The sequence below is a fragment of the Chinchilla lanigera genome, unplaced genomic scaffold (genome assembly GCF_000276665.1).
Source record: "Chinchilla lanigera isolate Chin_1 unplaced genomic scaffold, ChiLan1.0 scaffold00042, whole genome shotgun sequence".
NCBI classification, from domain to species: domain Eukaryota; kingdom Metazoa; phylum Chordata; class Mammalia; order Rodentia; family Chinchillidae; genus Chinchilla; species Chinchilla lanigera.
The window spans coordinates 16,354,412-16,375,084 of NW_004955443.1; the positions used below are offsets into that span (position 1 = coordinate 16,354,412).

At 34.7% G+C, this 20,673-nt stretch overlaps 1 long non-coding RNA gene across 1 annotated transcript; it reads right to left on the reverse strand.

Moving 5' to 3' along the window:
- Positions 1 to 327: 327 nt before the first annotated feature.
- LOC102016110 lies at positions 328 to 20,103 on the reverse strand. The gene is made up of 6 exons (XR_262210.1): positions 20,028 to 20,103; positions 18,252 to 18,406; positions 15,782 to 15,961; positions 14,543 to 14,690; positions 4,311 to 4,382; positions 328 to 441 (listed from the first exon to the last, which is right to left on the reverse strand). It is a non-coding gene; the product is annotated as an uncharacterized LOC102016110 (long non-coding RNA).
- Between the last annotated feature and the right edge of the window lie 570 nt (positions 20,104 to 20,673).

Sequence of the window (20,673 nt, forward strand, 5' to 3'; positions counted from 1 at the left end):
TGAAGCTAGCCTGGGCTACACTGTGAGTTCAAGGCCAGCTTTAATTAAACTGAGACCCTGACTCAAAAATCTTCTAAGGTTAAAAAAAGAAAACTGAGACACAGATATCTTGAGTAACTTACCCAACGTCATTTGACTAATGATAAAGGCATATTTAAAGTCAAGTAACTTTACTTCAAGGATAAAACTTTCAATTCCATATTTATAAGTTGTGTTAATTGAATAGAGTGTGTTTATTCTGTATTATAACAGAAAATAAAGCTAATGTAGGCATAAGTAAAATAGATATAAGCAGTATCATTTAAGATTGGATATTTAATAATAATTTCTAATGACAGATTTTAGCATCAGTATGCGAAGATATGCTCATACCAAACGATCTTCCTTTTAATCTCACGAAACATAAATGACGTATCTTCACGTATCTTTGAAGTTCACATGCTAAAGTAAAGGAAATAAGATCATTTCTCAAGAATATCAGAAGTCAGTGATGAATTTAAAAGACAATCCTTTTTCTGCTGCCATAGTACTGTGTTTGCTCTTTTACTGAGCAAAATTACTTAATTTTATAAAAACTGGCTGCATCAGATCCAGCACAGGAGTGGAAAATTAAACCTTTAGTGTTTATAAAGTAGATTTAGGGAAATAGTAACAGATGACACATCAAAGATATATATGAATGTCTTTGTGAGATGCAGAAGTTTCTTTTACTGCTGTTACAAATTATCACAAATTCAACAGCTCACATAATGCCTCAATTACATTCTTAGTGTTCTAGAGGTTGCTAATCTAAAAATGAATTGCAGTTGGCTAAATTCAAGATCCTGGAAAGATAAATTCCTTTTTCTCTGTTTCAGCAGAAGCATTGTCTCTCTCTTTTTTTTTTTTTTTCCTTTTCTACATTTTAGAATATGTATGTATGCATCCCTTAGGTCATAGAGTCCATTCCATCTTTAAAGCTGCCAGTGGGTGTTGAGTATAGCATTCATCAACACACTGTGACACAGACTCTTCTTCCTTCGTCTTGTAATTGATAGACCCTTCTTATTACATTGGACCCGCTATGGGAATCTAAGATTGACTGGTTAAAAACCCTCATTTGATCTGCACACTTAGTTACCCCTTGCCATTTAAATGAGCACATTCATAGGTTGTGGAGTTTAAGATAAGTTCATTCTCAGGTACCACTGTTCTGCCTATACCAAGTGATGGTTTAAGAAATCGAACATACTAGGCACAAAAAGTCTTTAAGTGCTAAAGAACTGGAAGTATGCATTATATGCTAAGCATTTTGTAATACTTCCATGAGAAAAAAAAAATATTGTGATTTTAGAGTGACCTTTATTCACCCATCAGATTGCTTAATACATATTTAAGGCATCCAGAGAGAATATAAATGCATACATGACCACTTCATTGTATAATGATTTGGACTAGCCACAGACCAACTGCAACACTATGAGTTCAGTAGTTAGCAACTTTAACTGCCTGAGTCAACCAACGCAGACTACAGACCCCAATGAGAAATCACGACCCCATTTTGAAAATAATGTCATTTTTAAAATTAATTCCAATAAAATTATCTTATTTTATTTGGGTTAATTTCTAAATGTTTTAGTGCATAATGTTTACATTCCTTGACATACAACACAGGTTTTAATTCCTTTTCTCATTCTGTTTCCCTTCCTCCGCTCCCTCCTCATCTCTTGACACTCTTCCTTTCACTGATTCATTTTAGTACATGTTTGCAGTGCATAATGTTCCCATTCCCTTTGTAGAGTCGATGCACAAGAGATACATAACAAGAAGGAGGGAGGGAGATCATTCTCAAAGGGGAAGAGTATCAAGAGATGCAAGGTGAGGGAGGGTTTGAGGGTGAAGAAAGAATCTTAATTAACTTCAGGAATTTATTTAAGCACATTCTAGTTGCATATGTTTTTAAACCTAATAGTCATTGCAAATGACCTTCACTTTAATTCATATTTTGAGAATCAGGTTGAAGGAAATAAGACAACTCAAGGTCTGTGTCCTCTGTCAGGTAAGCTTAACACATCTTCTAAAGGGCCTATCCATTTGTCATATTAGAGCCCATAGAATATCTAGAAAATAGGATTGTTTCTATAGATGTAGTTTTAATCCATGAACTGTGTTAAAACTAGTTGATGTTTTAATACTTGAATGAAAGAGGAGATTTTTAAAAATTAGGTAGTGGAAAATAAATAACATGGAGAAGGAATATAAATATATGCATAATGTATAAATAAAATTAACAAATGATAAACTTTAAAAATCTGTGACATCAACAAATTTTTCAACATATAGCTATTTCTAAGCCTATACTGTACTTTAATTTTAGTTCACTTCAAAAAAATATCATTTTAGCTTTTTATTTTCTTTCCTCCTCATTTTTATTGTTCTTTAAGGATGTAAGTAGCAGTGATGAGTCACAAAGCTTTGTCTTTTCCATTTATCAAAAATGAGAATAAATGAAATACAAGGTTATTGTTTCCCAAAGAATATTTTTAGCAATGCATAATGCACAATTTAGCCATTAAAATGTTTTCACATTTTGAAAAACATGACATCAGTATCTTCCACAACCCAATAATTCTCCCCATTTGAATAATGACAATTCAAAGTCATTGTCAAATCTATGGTAACAACAATAATTGGAGTCAACTTAGAACAATGAGCAACCTCACGCTGAATCTGTACTAACTAGTTGGTTCTTGAATACAGATTAGATTTACTGCAGTTTATGTAGATAGTAGAAAACTAAACATCTTCTTTCATGAAAAATTCAGTGAAAGGTATTGGGAGTAATATGACACATGTTCCTGTACCTTCAGGAGAGAGAGAGAGAAAAATATGGACATATGGCAGGATGTACATATACATTATAGGCACTCCTCCATAAATTTCTCCCCATTTGCTGCAGCCTGAGTGGCTTTCCAAATTCCTGGGGGCAGTGATGGTGAGAGGATGGAGAAATGATGATAAGAGACAGAAAGCTGAGGTCAGTTGGAGCCCTCCCTCCCGATGCCCAACCCCTATAGCGTGTTTATTTATACTCTGAGAGGGTTGATATCAATTTCAACCCCTCTACCTAACAACTTTGCCTGGCTGCTTGAGCACTTCCAGTTCTTGGACCAGCCTTCCCTCACCCTTCATGTCTGAGCAATTTTCAGCTTTAGTGGCTGCATAGGTTCAACCGAGTCCTCACAATAAAGGTAGAAGCACCACTGTCATCCTTTTCCATAAAATAAGGAAAATGAAGATAAATGGGTAATAACAGATTTGCAATAGTCTACAATTCAATATCTTTATAAAATATTGTATAAAAAATTGTGTAGACTTGTCTGACTCCAAAAAAACAGACTCCTTCACTTTCACCATTTTGTCTATTTTCATGTAGTAATTTTCATCCCCCAAGAATATATAGTTTATGGGCTGGGTATATTGCTCAGTGGCACAAACACCTGCCTGGCAATTGCAAGGTCCTGAGTTGGATTTCCAGCACAGAAAGAAATACATAGTTTATAAATGAAGTTTCAAAAAGAAATAACTAACATCCCAATTAACTTCTCTGCTGACATCACTAAGAAAGTTCTGAGTTCTGCTCACAGTGATTGCTAAATTCTGCACATGCATGACATGCACCCATGGGAGACAGAAAGTTGGCTCACACATGACTCTTTTTCTGATTATCTGTCAATTTTCTGCTGTTTTAACAGAATGTCTGAGACTAAGCAATTTATAATGAATAGAAATTTAATTTAATAGCAATTTATAATGAATAGAAATTTAATTCTCTGAAGGCAGGGAAGTCCAAAGTCAAGGGATCACACCTGGTTTACATCTTCCTGCTGCATCCAAAAAAATCTCAAATGAGTGAGAGAAAGTAAAAGGGGCCCAAACCAACTCAGGATTGCATACTCCTTTACTATCCAATTAATTCATTCATATTGATAAATCCCTTAGGGCATAATTCTCTATAGCTCCACCTCTAATATGCTCGGATTGGTATTAAATTTCCAATGTATCAAATTGGGGGAACATATTGAATCCATAGAAAGGCTACTTTCTTTTTTAAAGATGAAGTTGACACTGAAGAATTTGGTCAAAGCTTAGCACAGAAATGTACTTCACAGTTCAGCATGCATCTCAAACAGTGCTAAACAAGTAAGGCTTGTCTGATGTGATTCTGTCCCTGAAAAATTCACAGCATGAAAGAACAGAGATAAAGAGGAATTTCTTGAAATTACCCAGATGCCAAAGGGACTGTAGGGGAGTATTTTAGTCATTTATACCTGGTTGCAGTACAATATTATCAGGAGAACAAGTCAGGCTTTATTTTTCTAAGACAGGAGTCTGTGAACGGACTGAAAGGAAATGAATTAGGATACATTATGAGAAGAGGCTCATTGTGTCACTAACTTACTATATAATTGCACAATAAATGCTAAAAATATTATTTGTACAGCACATACCATGCACACAGGAATACACACATGCTCTCCTCTGCCCACACACTCAACTTAGGCCGTGATAGCCACTAGAAACTTGTTCCAGTAAATATTTTCAAAAGGGAGTCTTTCAAGGTGGTTCTCCACCTTGTAATTTTGAAAAACTATCTTACCAAAAGATAAAGCCAACAAATTGACAAAGTGTATTTTTTCTTACTTGACCTATTCTTTGGTGACCCTAAAATCTCACTCACATACTCATTGCTAATGCCACATAGTCTCGACAAAAGAGATAAACGCATTACTTGGAAAACAGTACAGGTTATATTGTCTTTGTACTGGAAATATATTGGTGCAATGTAATATAAAAAATTGTATTATGAGAGAGGAGAAAACTTTTAACATTTCATTCAGAAAAATAAAATTTTAGGAACATATTAAAATTTTTTAAAGATTGATTTATCAGAAGATTGCAAGATATTGGATGAAAGAATGGCATTTCAGAATCTAGAAATACAGGCACTAAGCTATCACAATACTCCAGGTAAATATAGGTTCTAACATATTTGGGATAGCAAAACTGTGAAAGGAGAAATAATATATCATTCTTTACACAGAATATCATTTATTTTATTTTATCTGTCATTCTAAGTTCTATTTATATCACATTAACATTAACCTCTATTTCTATAAATCATTTCTTTGTATTTAGTTTAACTATGCACAGCTTAAATAGCTTAATGATTTACATAATCCTGTGTAACTGTTGTGACAAACATAATAATGTATGTAAAATTCTCAGACTTGCTCAAGCATAAGGTTTTATTCTATATTCCTTAGAGTAATCATTTCAAAGAATACACTGATAATTGAAAAACAGTTTACAGAGGAAGTCATTTATAGAAAATAAATGACAATACAGTGAGCTCTCATTAGGTAGAAATGAAATGGGAATGTAATGAGAAAAATGTGAGAGTTGAAGTCTCAATCCAAGTGTTCAGCCATAAGTGAGACAGTGACTAAATATTTTAGATATCAAAGGAAAAGATAAATGAAACTATCTTGTGTTGGTGGCAGAGACAAGAAAGGAAAATGGCAAAGAGGAAAGGTGACGTAAGTTTTTTATTTTTCTAGTACTGCCAAAATCTCCAACACACAAATGTTTATTCATCAGACAGAGGAAAGAGATTATGTTTTTCATTTTTTCTCAAGATCCCTTTTGTGAATATTTCATTCAATACTTCTAAAAGATCTATCACTAACAATTTCTTGAGTTATGTAAATTATAAATGTCCTATTTCTCCTCTGTCTATATCATCTTTTTTTAAACACTCATTTTATAACTTCTTTTCTTATTTTTTTTTTACATTTTGCCTGTGCTTCCAAATAGAGTGTAAGTCCTATAACAACAATGGCTTTTGTGTGTTTTGTTTGCCACTATGTCTTTAAAACTCAATGATTTCCAGTTTTGTACTAGGAATTCAACAATAGTAATTGAAAGAAATAAAGGAACGACTGTGCTAAGAATATCAGACTCACATGTAAGATTTACTCATCTATGCAAGAACAGAATAATTCACGTTGGAACAGACTGATGTGATGTGAATGAATGCTATATTTGCATATCCACAGAAAGCAAGCTTTCACAAGCAACATAAACAGAAAGATAGCCCCCACAGGAAAGTGCTTTGCATTGTCTTCTGCATGATAATGCCATCATAATTTTATCTGTAATTTAGTTGCAATACAAAACAAAGTGTATTATACAAAGATGTGTTCCTCTTCTCCTAACAGTCCAATCTGGTTCATGAGAGGGACAACTGATGTTAGCTTCTCAAAAATTCTAAAGTTGTCATTTGTCCAAACAGTTTCTCCATATAAACTTAACTGGGTTTGTTATCAACTCCTTTTGTGATTCAAAATCTTGACAGAGGGGGTAGCACTGATAAAAATGTAGCTTTATCCATTGTATGCTTAAAGAATCTGTAACACTTGCTCTGCCAGTAATTCCAGCACAGGCGGACTAAGGGTATATATTTTAAAATGCTAATTTAAACAGTACTTGTCAAAATAATCTTATCCTGGAAAAACCATAACAAAAGACTTAACGACATATATCTTTTAAAAAAGACAAAAGATGGGGGTATAAAGGCTTCTAGTGTTTGCTCCTCTGTATATCCTGCCCATTCCTTTCATTTTCCACATGGGAGTCTCTTTATAAAATACTCAAATCAAATTCATTTAACTTACATTTTTATAAACTCACCCTATAAAAAAACTTGGTTATTTTTAGACAATTAAAAGAAAAATCAGGACCTAGAATAAAGATGCATGCAGATTTGGGACTCATCTTCAGAGTTAATGACCCTTGTAACAGACAAGAGAGAAAAAGATGAAAGGAAAAAAGAGTAATACAGCTATGAGTTGAGCTGGATCCAAATATAAGACAATCTAATTTGCTGAGCAAAACCCAGGATTATTCAAAGTTATTATGGGTCAAGGGACCCCAAGAAAACTTATTCTTGTGTTTGACTCATTTTTCATTGCAAGTTCTAAAATGGTGTAGTGGCTAGATGCGAATCTGTAGACACCAATAGTGATTGGGAAAATATTACAAAATCATCCGTTTGAACTTCACATCATTCTCTACCATATTTCCTAGTTCTTCAATAGCTAACAATCATCCAGCAGGAAAGATAGCACAAAATGTGAACCCTCTTTACAGAAGAACTCCATTATGAATAATACTATCTGCTAAATATAAGTGAATGATATATATAAGGATCTATATTCTTCATAATTTAGGAAATATTTAAAAAATATATTTGTGATTTATTCCTTTTAGGCTCTACCTGCACTTGGACTTGAAGGTCACAGGAGAAAAGAGTAAAGCTGAATGAGTTTATTTTCACAGATCTGTTCTGTAGAACCACTTGGTAATAACTTGTTTAATATATTAAAAGTGAACAGAGCTCACACATCTCCCTAAACTGAAACTTCTTGACATTGTGAATTCTTTGCAACAGAAACAAAGTAGTGAATCAGTGAGCTGTTCTCAGATTTCATGATCTAAACAACCTACAGGACAGAATTTGCTGTTTTCATGACAAGAAAATGATTTTGGGTCACAGAAGAGTAAATATCCTTCAACTCCTATCATCAACGTTTGCAGACATTGTGTTAAATTCTGAAGAAGAGGCATAGGCCGCACAGGATTTACATTCACACTTGTTTGAAGAAACCTGCGCTGCGTGTAGAAAACAATTGACTCTTACACACTTTTATTCTCTTTGTCCAAGTATTAAATTCTCCATGACAAAAAAAAAGTCTAATATATTTCTTTGCTTCACAGAATTGCCTGGCATTAGAGAGCATATATCTGAAGGCTTTTTATATTTTTGCTTGGGTTTGGTTAAGGCTCCTGGGATTAAGTGATAGAAAACACAAAGGAAAAAAATCACTCATGTTTTTCCCCAGATACCTAAGAAGAACTTGATAATTTATGGTTCCTGATACATGGGAGACAGACAGTATGATTTAAAGGAATTACATTTCATACTGCCTTCCAGAAAGACGTGGTCCCACAGGCCTCCTGAATTTTATAGCGTAAGCCTGTGATTTGGTAGATAATAGAATGGCAGTGTGACTCCAGGGACAATATGAAAGGCAAACTTTCTGGTGTGTGACTCCAGCTGCTCATTACGGGCTGTAGAGATATAGTGGTAAAGAAATACTGGCTCAATAGGAGCAGTGGAATCAAGTAATTGAGAGAATATTTTAGTTCAGGTAAAGTATAATTTATGAAATCTTCATAATTTATATTTCTTACTTGGAATCAGAGATGAGACCAGAAAAATTTAATCTATGGATAGGCTGTCAATTACCTTTGCTAAGATGTAATCGAACAGAATATTCTCCATTACCCCTTTAGGTCCCAAAGGGGAATGTTTTTAAGAAGGAGTTCTAGAGATGCTGAGACAGTAGGAAAAAGATGTTATTATGAGAAAAATGTGCTTGAGTGGAAATCTGAAACAAAGTCTCAAGGTCCTAGGTCAACAAGATCTCAAGGATTTTACATGGTAAAAGAAAAGTAATTTAAAATTAAATATGGGATCATGATAAATGGTGATAATTGGTGGAATAAGAAAGTGAGACAAACAACAAAGTCTGCTGATTTCTCCTCAATGTGGAGAGTGATGGAAGTTGAAAGGAGCAATGACTATTTAACTGTTTTTAAGATAGAAGAAAAGACTTTTATTTTGAAAACTAGAAAGAAACAGAGGCAAGAAGAAAAGGTAGGCTGCGTACAGCTGAAGAAATGACATCTAGAGAGAATAATAAGTCTACAATACAAAGAACATTCCCCAGAGTTATTAGAAACCAGAATGGGAGGAAAGGCTGGGACAAATTTTAGAAACTCTTGATAGTCAATATCTCGGTCCTGAAACTCTAGGTGTATTCTGTAAATATGAAGCACAATAAAAGCCAGCTATCATCTCTTCCTTTAGCCTTCAGAAGATGCTTTCGATCTCTCGAAATTTCTAGGCAGAATTTTACAAGATCAGAATGAATTGGTTCAATACAGTTTTAGTAAATGAGTAGATATTAATTCAAAGAAATGCCTCGGCTTGAAGTGAAACTTATTTGGATTGTGATAATACGTGATTCGAATACTTCTCTGGTTATCTCTTGTCCCAGAAGTATTAGTAGTCCAATTCAGGGACACAGATATTTAAATTTATATTTACATTACTAAATGTATTCAAAAATCAATTCTCCCATTACATCAGTCACTGTTCAAGTAGCCCCAGGTGCATAGTGTCTACGACATTGGACAGCTCAGATTATATAATTTTCCCTTTAACAGAAAAAATCCTACTGCATACTACTAACTCTAATACATATGATATCTATGAGTGTTAGAGACATTTTACTGTATACTTAGAAATTCCTTTAATATTGGTTGCTTGTTTTTTCATTGGGTCTTTTATTTTGGGAAGTGTAATATTTTTACTTCTTTATATATTCTATATTAGTCCTTTCTGATGGGTCTTCATTCTGTAGCTTGTCTCTTCACTCTGTTTCTTCTTTTAGTTATGTTTAGGAACTCTTTATTTGATATGATCCTATTTGTTGATTCTTGGTATTATCTTTGTATAGTTGGGATTCTGCTCAGAAAGCCGTTGTTTACACCTATCTTTTCAAGAGATTTATGTATTTTATCTTCTAGCCGATTAAGTGTTTTTGTTTTATCATTGAGATGTTCCATAAATTTTTATTTTAATTTAGTACATGAAGAGAGATGTCGGTCTAGATTTAATCTTCTGCATGGATCCTCTTCTATTCCAGTGATCCACATGTCTGTTTTGTTTTTTCCCAGATCACATTTTTTTTATCACTGTTTCTTTGTAGTATAACTTAAAGTGTGGGATTGTGGTGCTTTCTGCTTGTTAGTGTTGCCCAGGACTGCTTTTCTCTATTCTGTTTCTTTTCCAGTTGCATATGAATTTTTAAAGATGTTTTTGCTGATTCTGTGAAGAATACTATTGGTATTTTGATGGAGAGTACATTAAAACTGTATACCAACTTTGGGTATATGATCATTTAGACAAAATTTGTGCTTTCTAACTAGGAATAGAAGATGCATTTTCATTTTCTGATGGTTTCTTCAATATTCTTTCTCAAAGTATTGCACCGTAGTTTTCATCACATGGGTCTTCTACCTTTTGGTTGGCTTAATTCCTAAGAATTATATTTTTCTCAATTCTATTTTTTTTTTTTTTTTTTTTTTTTTTGGCTTTTCTCCGGTACCGGGAACTGAAGTCACGACCGTGCGCTTGCCAGGCAGGAGCTTTTGGCGCTGAGCTAAATCCCCAGCCCTCTCAATTCTATTTTGAATAGCGATGTTTCTTCTATTTTTTTTTTTCCAGGTGAGTTTATTGTTGGTATACAGGAACACAATTTTTGTGTGTTAATTTTGTATCCTGGTATGCTACTGAACTTAGTTATTAATTCAACAAGTATTTTGGTGAAATATTTTTGGTCTTCTGTGAAAAGGATCATGAAATTTACAAATAATGATGATTTGAGTTTTTTCTTTCCTACACATATTCCCTTTATTTCCTCCTTTTGTCTGATTACTCTGGTTAATGTTTCTATAATTATATTCAACAGACACATCTTGGGAGAAGTACAAATGGCCAACAAATATGTGAAAAAATGTTCATCATCTCTATCCATTAGATAAATGTGAACCAAATAGGAAGGAGAATGAGAGTTGAAAAGAGCAAGGAGGAATGGTATGGGAAGAGGACAAAAGCAATATTAAGATGTGCTATGTACACGTACAAACTCCCCACAATAAATGTAACCATGCACTGCAAACATGCACTAGAAAAACAGTACATTAATGAAAAGGAAAATGCTGAGATTCTATCTAACTCCAGAAAAAGTGGCTATTATCAAGAAATCAGATTATTACAAATACTGGAGAATGCTTTGAGGAAAAATTGATCCCTTTTTCATTTTTGGTGGAATATAATCTAATACAATCATTATTAAAATCAGTGTATAGATTCTTACTAGAAATTCCACTGGACCCAGATATTCCCATTCTAAAAAATTTCCCAAAAGAATAGTTAAAGCCCTCATATCACAGCAGTACATGCATACCTATAGTTATATCAGCACAATTCAGAATACCCAAATCTTGAAAGAGGTCTGTATGTTCTTCAACAGATGAATGGATAATGAAATATAGTATTTATACACAATAGAATACTACTCTGTAATAAATAAAGATAAACTTGAATCTTTTGTGGGAAAATGAGTGTACGTTGGGACAATCAAGTTAAGTGAAATAAATCAACACATAATTTAAATATGGTTTCTCTTACATGAAAAACCCAAAATATAAATAAAGAGCAAAATAAAAGATAGATAAAAAGAAGTAGCAAGATAGAAGTTTTACAGATGGGAAGGCGACCAAGAAGCAGGCAAAAGTGAGAGGAGAAGATCATGCAAAAAGAAGAAAGGTATGTTATCTACATGTACCAACTCCTCAGGAGGAACGTCCTCACTATGTACTATAAATATGTAATAATAAAAAATTGAGAAAAATTCCTTCAATAATTTCTGTTTCTTTTATTCATAGAGGGATCAGTTTATCCTCATTTGCTCGGGATTGTCTCTACTTTTAGCATCAAGTAGAGCAGGTAAACATATTATTCCAATGCTCATGAGCATAACACACTGGGGATTTGAGAGCAATTAATTCTGGAGTGTGCTTTTATCTGCTTCGTTATTGGTACATTTCACAATACTAAGAGTTTACATTGATTGCCCACCTGTAGCTTGACCTTTAGCTTTTTTCCTAGCATCTTGTTTATCTGCAATCCATTGAAAAAGAATGCTTTTATCCAAAGACAATAATATGCCTTGGAATTAATTTTATATTGCAACTCTCCTGGGCTTTTAATTTTTTTCTGTTATATTCCAAACAATATGTGAGCCATTCATAAATGAACTAATCCAAGATTTAACTATTTCTTTGTGGGTATCTTGAAAATTTTTCAATCCTATGCATTTTGATTGTTATTCTCCCAAACTGATGCATAATTACAGAAATTAGTACCTGGAATTTCTATTTGGCTTTAATTCTGTACATTTTTTCTCTCCGTGTGTCAAATCAAAATGTGTTTCCCTTTGACCTGTTCTGCTGTGACAGAAGTAAACAGTTCGGTCACTTTCCTGATTCGGTGGGAAATTTCATAACACTCCTCATTGTGACAACTTGCACAGGCAAGATTTTATACTTTCAGCAACCTATCAGATGTTCAAACCCTCCTACTCTCTATTTTTAGAGTAGAAGAGAATTTTGAGACGTCTTAAATCAGAAAATAAACTGCCTATTGGAATGGGATTGATAAAAGCTGAACAGAGTTCTTAATCTCACACAAACTACTGATAATAGAAACTTTTATTATTTAAAGCAAAATGGTTAGCAGAAAAATAAAATAGAACCGCATATGAAATGGCTCACAAGGAAAAAATTCTATTTTCTTTTCACATTATTCTGTTGCAATTGTGCAGTTTTACATGTCTTGAGTGAGGGTCGATGTTGTATAACAAGCTCATTCGTGGAGACAGAGGTGCTGCTGCCCTGAACAATTATCATCCAAGACCATGATTGCCTCTCCAACTGCCTTTGTCTGTAAATTACTGTTCTATAAGTTAGTGATCAAGCAAAAAGCACTCTCATCCTTTGTCATTCATCTCTGGATATGCCTGAAAAGTTCTGCTACTGTCATCCAAGGTCATCCATATGACTCCCTCATCTGTAGTCTCAGTTGAAGTTTCATTCACATTTCCTACTGAGTAGTTCAATGAGTTCAAAGATGGCCAATCATTTGTAATGGCTTTGCTCATGTGTCAGAAAGCTCAGATGGAATTGCTGGAACACTGAGGACTGCACATGAATTTCTTGCTCTCCACAGCTTCTCTCCAAAACTGTGGGTGAAACTCATTCTACATGGTGACTCACTGATCCATCAGAATCAAAACTGAGCAAGTAAGGACTTTTAAAATTTAGTCCTGGAAGTGGAACACACGACTTCAACTACATTTTATCTGCCCAAGCAACAAATATCCATGAGCGATTTTTATTCTGATGGACAGAGTGACAAAGAATGTGTGGGCAGATTCAAGTAGAAAATGCTGATGACAGAAAATCTTATTTGTTTTTATTAAACATGCAGAAACATGTAGTACAGATCAGTTCTATTCAATTTTTCTGTAAAATGCAAACATGGGCAAAAATTCTTTCCATTTTTGTGTATATATTATTTTGCATTGAAATTCGACAGCACTTCCTCAAAGCAGTCAAATATATTTCTGTATTCTGAGATGTTTTGTTACATAGTAAAAGCTAAATTACATACATTCAACTATGTAAAATTTAATTCCATCTAACTACAAATGAATCTATACTATGCACTTTAGCTGTGTGCCTAACATAAGAAGAAATCACATTTTAATAAAGTTAATAGTCTAGCACAAAGCAAACTAGTCTGTCAAATGTGCATTTGTACCTTACACCCCATTCACAAAATACGTTCTATTCCTTTCTCTAGTTCCTTCTTATTACTGAATTTATCTTCAAAGCTCAGAATTTCTGGGCTCTTTCCAAGTTACTTAGGTGTGTATTTTCATAGGCTGACTTACAAAGTAAAAAATATTAATGATCTATCCCTGTAACATCTCCATCTCCAATATATGATGTTGAAACAAGTGAATAATATACATAAAAATCATATTTGTAAAAAATGAAGCAAACTCACTTACTCGTCAAGTTGATATAATTCTAGCTAGATAACATTGTCTGACCTACAAACAGGGGAAATGTACTAAACCTTAGATCTTCTCTATGCATATGCTGTTCATTGTTGGTGTTTGGTGGCTGGATCTTGTCCATCATTTGTGAAATCACAGTTGAAGGGGTGATTTGGGAGTATACCACACTGCATGTTTAGCCCAGGTTTCCACAGAAACACATCTTTTGGAGTTAAGTTAATTTTTTTTCTTGGAAACCACTCCATATTTATGGTATGTTTTGCTTTCCTTCAGTTCCAGATACCAGTAATTTTCACTAAACTTATTTCCAGGGAAAAGTTTTCAAACGTATTTTATGGTGTCTCTTTGTCCTCCTCTCTTCCACTTTCATATGAATCAATTGAACTTGGAAATCACGTAAAACAATATAGTTGCACAGAAAATCTTTTACTCTGCAGTTTAGAGTAAAGAACATCGGGCTTTCCACTTTTGCACAGTTTTAAAATTATTGACTCTTATCTTCCTAGACCTCTTCACCTAGAACTGCAGTAATAATAGACTTTTTGTCTTTTAAGTTCTGGAAGTCACAATGTTACTATTTCAAGTGTTTCAATCAATGTGTGACATGGAAACATTTTCCAAACTCTGATACCAATTTTATAATTGCTCATTACAAGACAGTGAAGTCTGATTTCTATATTAATTAATGTAGGCTATGCAATAATACCAGTTACATTCATACTTACTTTGGATCTGTACAGAATAAATCCATTTCTCACTTAAGTTTCTTCACAGGTATTTAGAGGAGTGAAATAGTCTGTTCCAAGTGTTCAGAGACTGAGGTTGTAGAGGTAATCATTATATGATTTTCATATCCATGGATTTCTCCATCCACTTAGTAGAAAAAGAGATATAACATGGGAAAATTAGGAGAGGTCATATATTTGGGGGGAAGAGAGAGGAAGGTCAAGTATTCTCATCTTTTGTTTTCTTGGTACAAGGGAGATGGCCACAGGGAGTTTGGAAATAAAGTCAAGCTGTACATCCAGGAAAACGGAATGACAGAGCCGGAGCTGATGAATGCTTCCAGTCTAAGAGGTAGAGATCCTCGCCAATGAATAATAAATAGGTCAACATACTCAGTTTCCAAAAACAGTATTTAGATAGGGTTTGGAAGATTTTCAAGTCAGCTTTGGCATAAGCTTTTTTTTAAAAGTCTACTATTTCTTTGGCAAGCAAGAGTTTCTCCTTCTCCTTTCCTTCCTATCCTTGTACTTAAGGGTTATACATTTTTTGTGAAACTTTTAGTGCTGTCTTACACTAGGTCTTTGTTACACATAGAATCCATGACATGAGTTTTATACTGTGGATTTCAGGTATTTATTATATCTCCCTGCTTTCATGAAAGAGTGGTTGAAATGAGCTTATTGAAGCTGAAATGGCATCCGGAGATAGGAGATTAGGGTGTAGGAAAGCCGGCTGAGGATGTAGATGCAACCTGCTAATCACAAAATCCCAGAATGCATGCACAGAATAGTATCCAGAGCCCTGCATGGGGACTTCTCACAAGAATTTGAGGAGTTTTCAATAGGATGGTTTAGATCTGACATAATCAAAGGCCTGGGATCCCAGTACTGCCTCTCAGGAACCTCATGTAGGAGTTCCCTTAGGTTTCCTTGAGATTTGAACAGATAAACGATACAGACACCAAGAAGAGCTTGCAGTCATGGCTTTCCTCATGATAGCCCATCCTCATTCTCGAGGATGTTCTTTTTCCTCTTTTATGCAGCCCAGGCTCACCTTGGCCAGGCAGTTTCTCCCCCACTCTTCACTTTCTCAAATAAACTTTGGCACTGTTTTCTGCTTGTTTTGTTCAATTCTTTGTTTGAGTTGAGAAGAAGCTGGAATCGAACTCCAGAGGGAGAGACAAGCAACCCAGAAGCCAGTAACATTTAGTTGGAGAGGAACTTTTAGAAGCAGGCTACCTGGCAACAACCCTTCAACACTGTCTCCTTCATTTCTTGTGAAAACAGAGATGATTTTACAAAGCAGAAGCGCCAGCAATCCTGCTTCCACTCTGAGGAGCTATAGGCTCATGTATGCTGGAATATACTGCAGATGAGGAGTTATCTCAGACTACAAAATTAAGAATTGGCTGGAAAACCCTAAGAGGAGAGAAATAAGAGAGGTTAGTGTGGAACATCTAGGATAAGTCTGGCCCATAGATCTTCCACAATCCCACAATAACACTTTTGTGGCTGACAAATACCATTATTTAGGATAAATGGTGTAAATTATACGCACTTAGGTCAAATCTCTTCAGGTAGAGTGTAAAATGGAGTTAAATTCTAGAAAAATAAAGTATGAAAGCATGGGAATAGTAAAAATATTGTTTCAAAAAAGAAATTCAAAATGTTTTTTGTAATTTACTAAACGTTATGACTATAAATGTATTTGAAACTAATAGAAATAGAACAGAAACTGGTGAGTTCTGTGAATTCTATAGCGAAGGAGAGTCCAAGCTCGGCTGTTAGAAGAGGTGATTGCTTAACTCCTGAAATATCTCTAGACCTTGAAACATGAACAGAAAGTGACCTCATCAAACAAAGAGCACAATGGAAGAAAATAAATGTAACTATTCCAGTAAAAGTCTCAAGGAAAGGAGAACCATTGAGAATGTACTATCTTAATCCATTCAGAAATTCCAGGAAACCCAAACAAAAGTACTGCATTGAAAAATCAAAAATGAATAAATCATTACAGCCTAGTAGTATAATTTTACTTCATCCCTTCAGAGTATGATAACTAGGGCTCATTATGTTTCCAAATTGGTATTATTATATTTTTCCTCTGCTTTTTCTACGTGAATATACCAGACATTCTGGGCCATAGGCTATGAGCCTATGGTGAGCAAACCCTGGATTTTACAATGAGACCTGTATGTTAATTAATGGCCCTAAGTAGAAAATCAAGTGCAGTAATATACAAAAATTCACCTTACTTTTAGCAGTTAAATATGTGGAGTGGGACCTAAATTCATATTTAAGGGATGCTTGTCTCTTAGTAGGATTTGTTCAGGTTCTCCAGCCACATAGTACAATTGAGCTTCTATTAAAACATTACTAATTGGAATAGTCTAAAACTCCATTACTGATTATCAACCCACTTCAATTTATAGAATTTAATTTTGCTGGATTTGAACATGGGAGTAACTTATCTAGCCTTGGAAAATACTACATAGACATTTCACAAATATGAAGTGGGAGTTTCTAAGACAGAGTATAAAACAAAATTATTTAGCTAGGAAATATGTATATGAGGTGTACTTATTGACTAAAATTGATTTTTTAATTTATTTTAGATAATAAAATTCTTATTGCATTCAAAGCTGTCATTAAGGCTGGGTGTGGTTTCACACTCTTGTAATCCCAGCACTCGGGAGGCTGAGGCAGGAAGATCATTGCAAATTCGAGGCCAGCCTGGGCTACAAAGTGAGTTCAAGGCCAGCCTGAACTGTATAGCAAGACCTTGTCACAAAAAGACAAACAAAACAAATCTGACTTTAAAACGGCTTTGGGTCCTTGTATCAAGAAGTGTTCTAAGTAAAACAACTAAAGAGAAAGAAAAATGATTGTTATGGCTTGTGTCTAGATGTCCCTCCAAAGCCTCATGAGGTCATAGATGGACATTTTCAGAGGTGGCTGGACCTAGAGTATGTGACACTGAGATTGATCTGTGGTGCAGTGTTAGGGTCCAGGGCACTAGAATCAAGGGTGTGAGAGATTCCTATCCTAAGAAGCCTGAATAAAATGTAAGGGATAGAAAGAGATGTAGTTATCCCATGCATGCTTTGCTGCTTTTTCCCCACCATGAATTTCATCTCCTCTGTGATGCCCCTCTGCCAAATCACCCTGCCTTGAGGCCAGCTGACGATGGACTGAAATCTCTACAAACTAGGACCTAAATAAGCCTTTCAACCTTTAACTTATGAGTGTCAGCCATTTTGTCCTGGCAATGAGAAAAGTTACTCAGACAATGACGTAAAGTTAGACTTGGAGAAGAAATGTTTCCAGAATTTTATATCACTAAAACTATTTAAACTATTAAATAATATTCTTGACCATGCCAAGGTTTCCAAATACGAAAGCATCAAAACCTAAATATCATGCAGCTGAAAAAGGTTGTTCCTCACATTCTCATTTTTAGACAAAATCACACCAGTCCTCTAGAATGGATACATAATTTGAGTTAAAAGAAAAAACCAAAAGGCATAAATCTAGATAATATATATAGATGAACAAGGCTTACATACTTGAGTAAAAGCAAACAATAACTAGAGTAACATAAAAGAAAAAAGTACAGAAGAGGAGAATATACAATGACTATAGTAATTGCTTTCAATTATCTTGTACTATGTTGTATTCCTTTTAAAGCTGGCTTTCTGATAATCCTTACCATAACTCTTGAGGGCAGGTGTGGATTTTCCTTGCTCTACAGGACATTCAATACATAATGGAGTCCTAGATCTGGTCACATACTTTTGAGCATATAAAGATGGATGCATTATAGGTGTCATCTCTGCTTCTTCGTAAAGTGTATCAAGTTTTAGACTGTTAATTACAAGGGATGGTTAGAAGATACAGTGAATATTTAAATTAAAGAAAACTTATTACACCAAAAGACATATAAACAAGAATGATATATTTATTGTGTTTAAAGCCAGGGGTGTGTTTTGAGGAGGTAATGACATTTTTTTTTTAATTTTGAAGAGAATAAAATAATAAAAAATTAGAAAAGGTAGCGAATTTCACTAAACAAGACGATGCCAATTCAACAATGGTTAAACATCATATTGTCTCCCTAGTGTAAGAACCTGAAAGAGTAAATGAAATAGGAAAGGTACAGTAGACACTGCGAAAGTGAAAGAAACTGCTCAGGGTGAAGGAACCACAGGGATAGAGAATGAAATATTTTCTAGTAATAAATGTTTAATTGAAGCATTCATCATATATTATGATCACCCCATGTTGACCAAACACTTATGAAAATTCCTATCAAACAAAAAATTTATGATTTATCCTCACCTACCTTATTCACTGGATCTGGCCCACTGAGAAATCTGGCTCATTTTCAAAGCCAAAATTACCACAAAAAGTACACATTTTGACTCAATTCACGCATCAGTACAGCCAGAACACTATAGCTAAAGACACTCACAGAAGAGGACTTAGGAATCTGCCTGAGAAAGTGTCAAGAACAATGAGAAAAGCGTGTTCAATGGGATTGGGAGTATTTTAAGATAAATTGATGGAAATGAGTCTTTCATTGTTATTTTTAAAAAATATAACCACTCATGGCGTTATTTGATCATAATTCATACATTGCTCCAGACTGTAAAAAATGTGATTATGGGAACAGAGATTAAAGCAAGATCTGAATGATTCTAAGGCTAGATATATATGTTTCCCCTCCAGCAGGGCACAAATTGAGGAAATCCATGCAAAATATGAAATGAGTACTATTCTACAATGAGGCATTTTAGGTAAATGGTTACACCTTAAGAACACAATATTGGGTCGGGGAAGTAGCTCAGGGACACAGCGCCTGCCTGGTCCTGAGTTGGATTCCCGGTTAAAAAAAAAAAAAAAAGTAAGGCCACAATCTTAAGTAAAATAAATCTACCGCACATATTTAAATATCATGTTTTTTATCTTGTGTAAGAAAACCAAAGTATAAATAAGCAGCAAAAGGGTGGAAAGATATTAGGAAGTAACAAGAACGTTTTCAAATGGAAACGGGAACAAGTGATGGGGAGGGGGAAAAAGGAAGGAAAGAGGCAGTTAAAGGAAATAAATAATTGAAGAGAAAAATGGAAATGAGATTCTGCCAGTGAGGAGTGGAAGAAGGGCTGAAGGGACGGGAGGGGAAGAGGACCAAAATAAAAGAATTGAGATGCATTATGTACATGTACAAGTCCTTCGGGAAAAATATGGTCATGAGGTACTGCAAAGATGTACTAAAAAATAAAAGAATTAATTGAAATGTATTCCCCCACTCCCCAACACAATTCTTCTAAACACCAAAGACTAAATTATATAAGTATGCACTCCACAGAGAGAACTATATTATGAGGATTACAAAAATTATCCAACAAATAAGCCATAATTTTGACTTTTTAATTTAATAACTGAGAGAGAGTTCGTGATAAAATTCTAATAGTATTTTACTCACTATATATCTTCATTTTGGTAAAGTAGTCCCATACATATACATTCACAGTATTTTCAGCAATTACAGTTATTCTTTCCTAGGGATAATACAAGCACAGAGCATTGTAATTAAACTTTATTAGCAGCTTTATATGCATTTAGTACTATACCCAAGGCAGGTTATGTGATTATGTACATTCTATTAGAGTGTGTGCTGGTTAGGGACAGAATCTATAGGAAATTTTGCGAAATTACTATTTAGGCTTACACAACAAGATGCAGGATAGCCAACAGTGGAAATCCTGGGGTATCTGTGAGCTGCTCAGCCTAAGAAGCTCAGAGCCACAGGACAAGAATATTCAAGGGCACATTAACAGATGGAGACCAGAGACTGAGAAGCTCTCTGGAGAGTCCATGGTATGAGCCTGTGTCAGAAGGCTAAAGAGAATGGAGGCCGGGGCTGGGGATTTAGCTCAGCGGCAAAGCGCCTCCCTGGCAAGCTCAAGGTAGTGAGTTCGGTTCCCGGTACCGGAGAAAAACCAAAAAAAAAAAAAAAAAAAAACATAAAAAAGAGAATGGAGGCCAATGTCCATAGGCAACAGCAGTAGCAGAAGCTCCATCTATTCAGTCAGCATGGAGTTTTCAAGCACAGTCCAACTTCTTCCTCT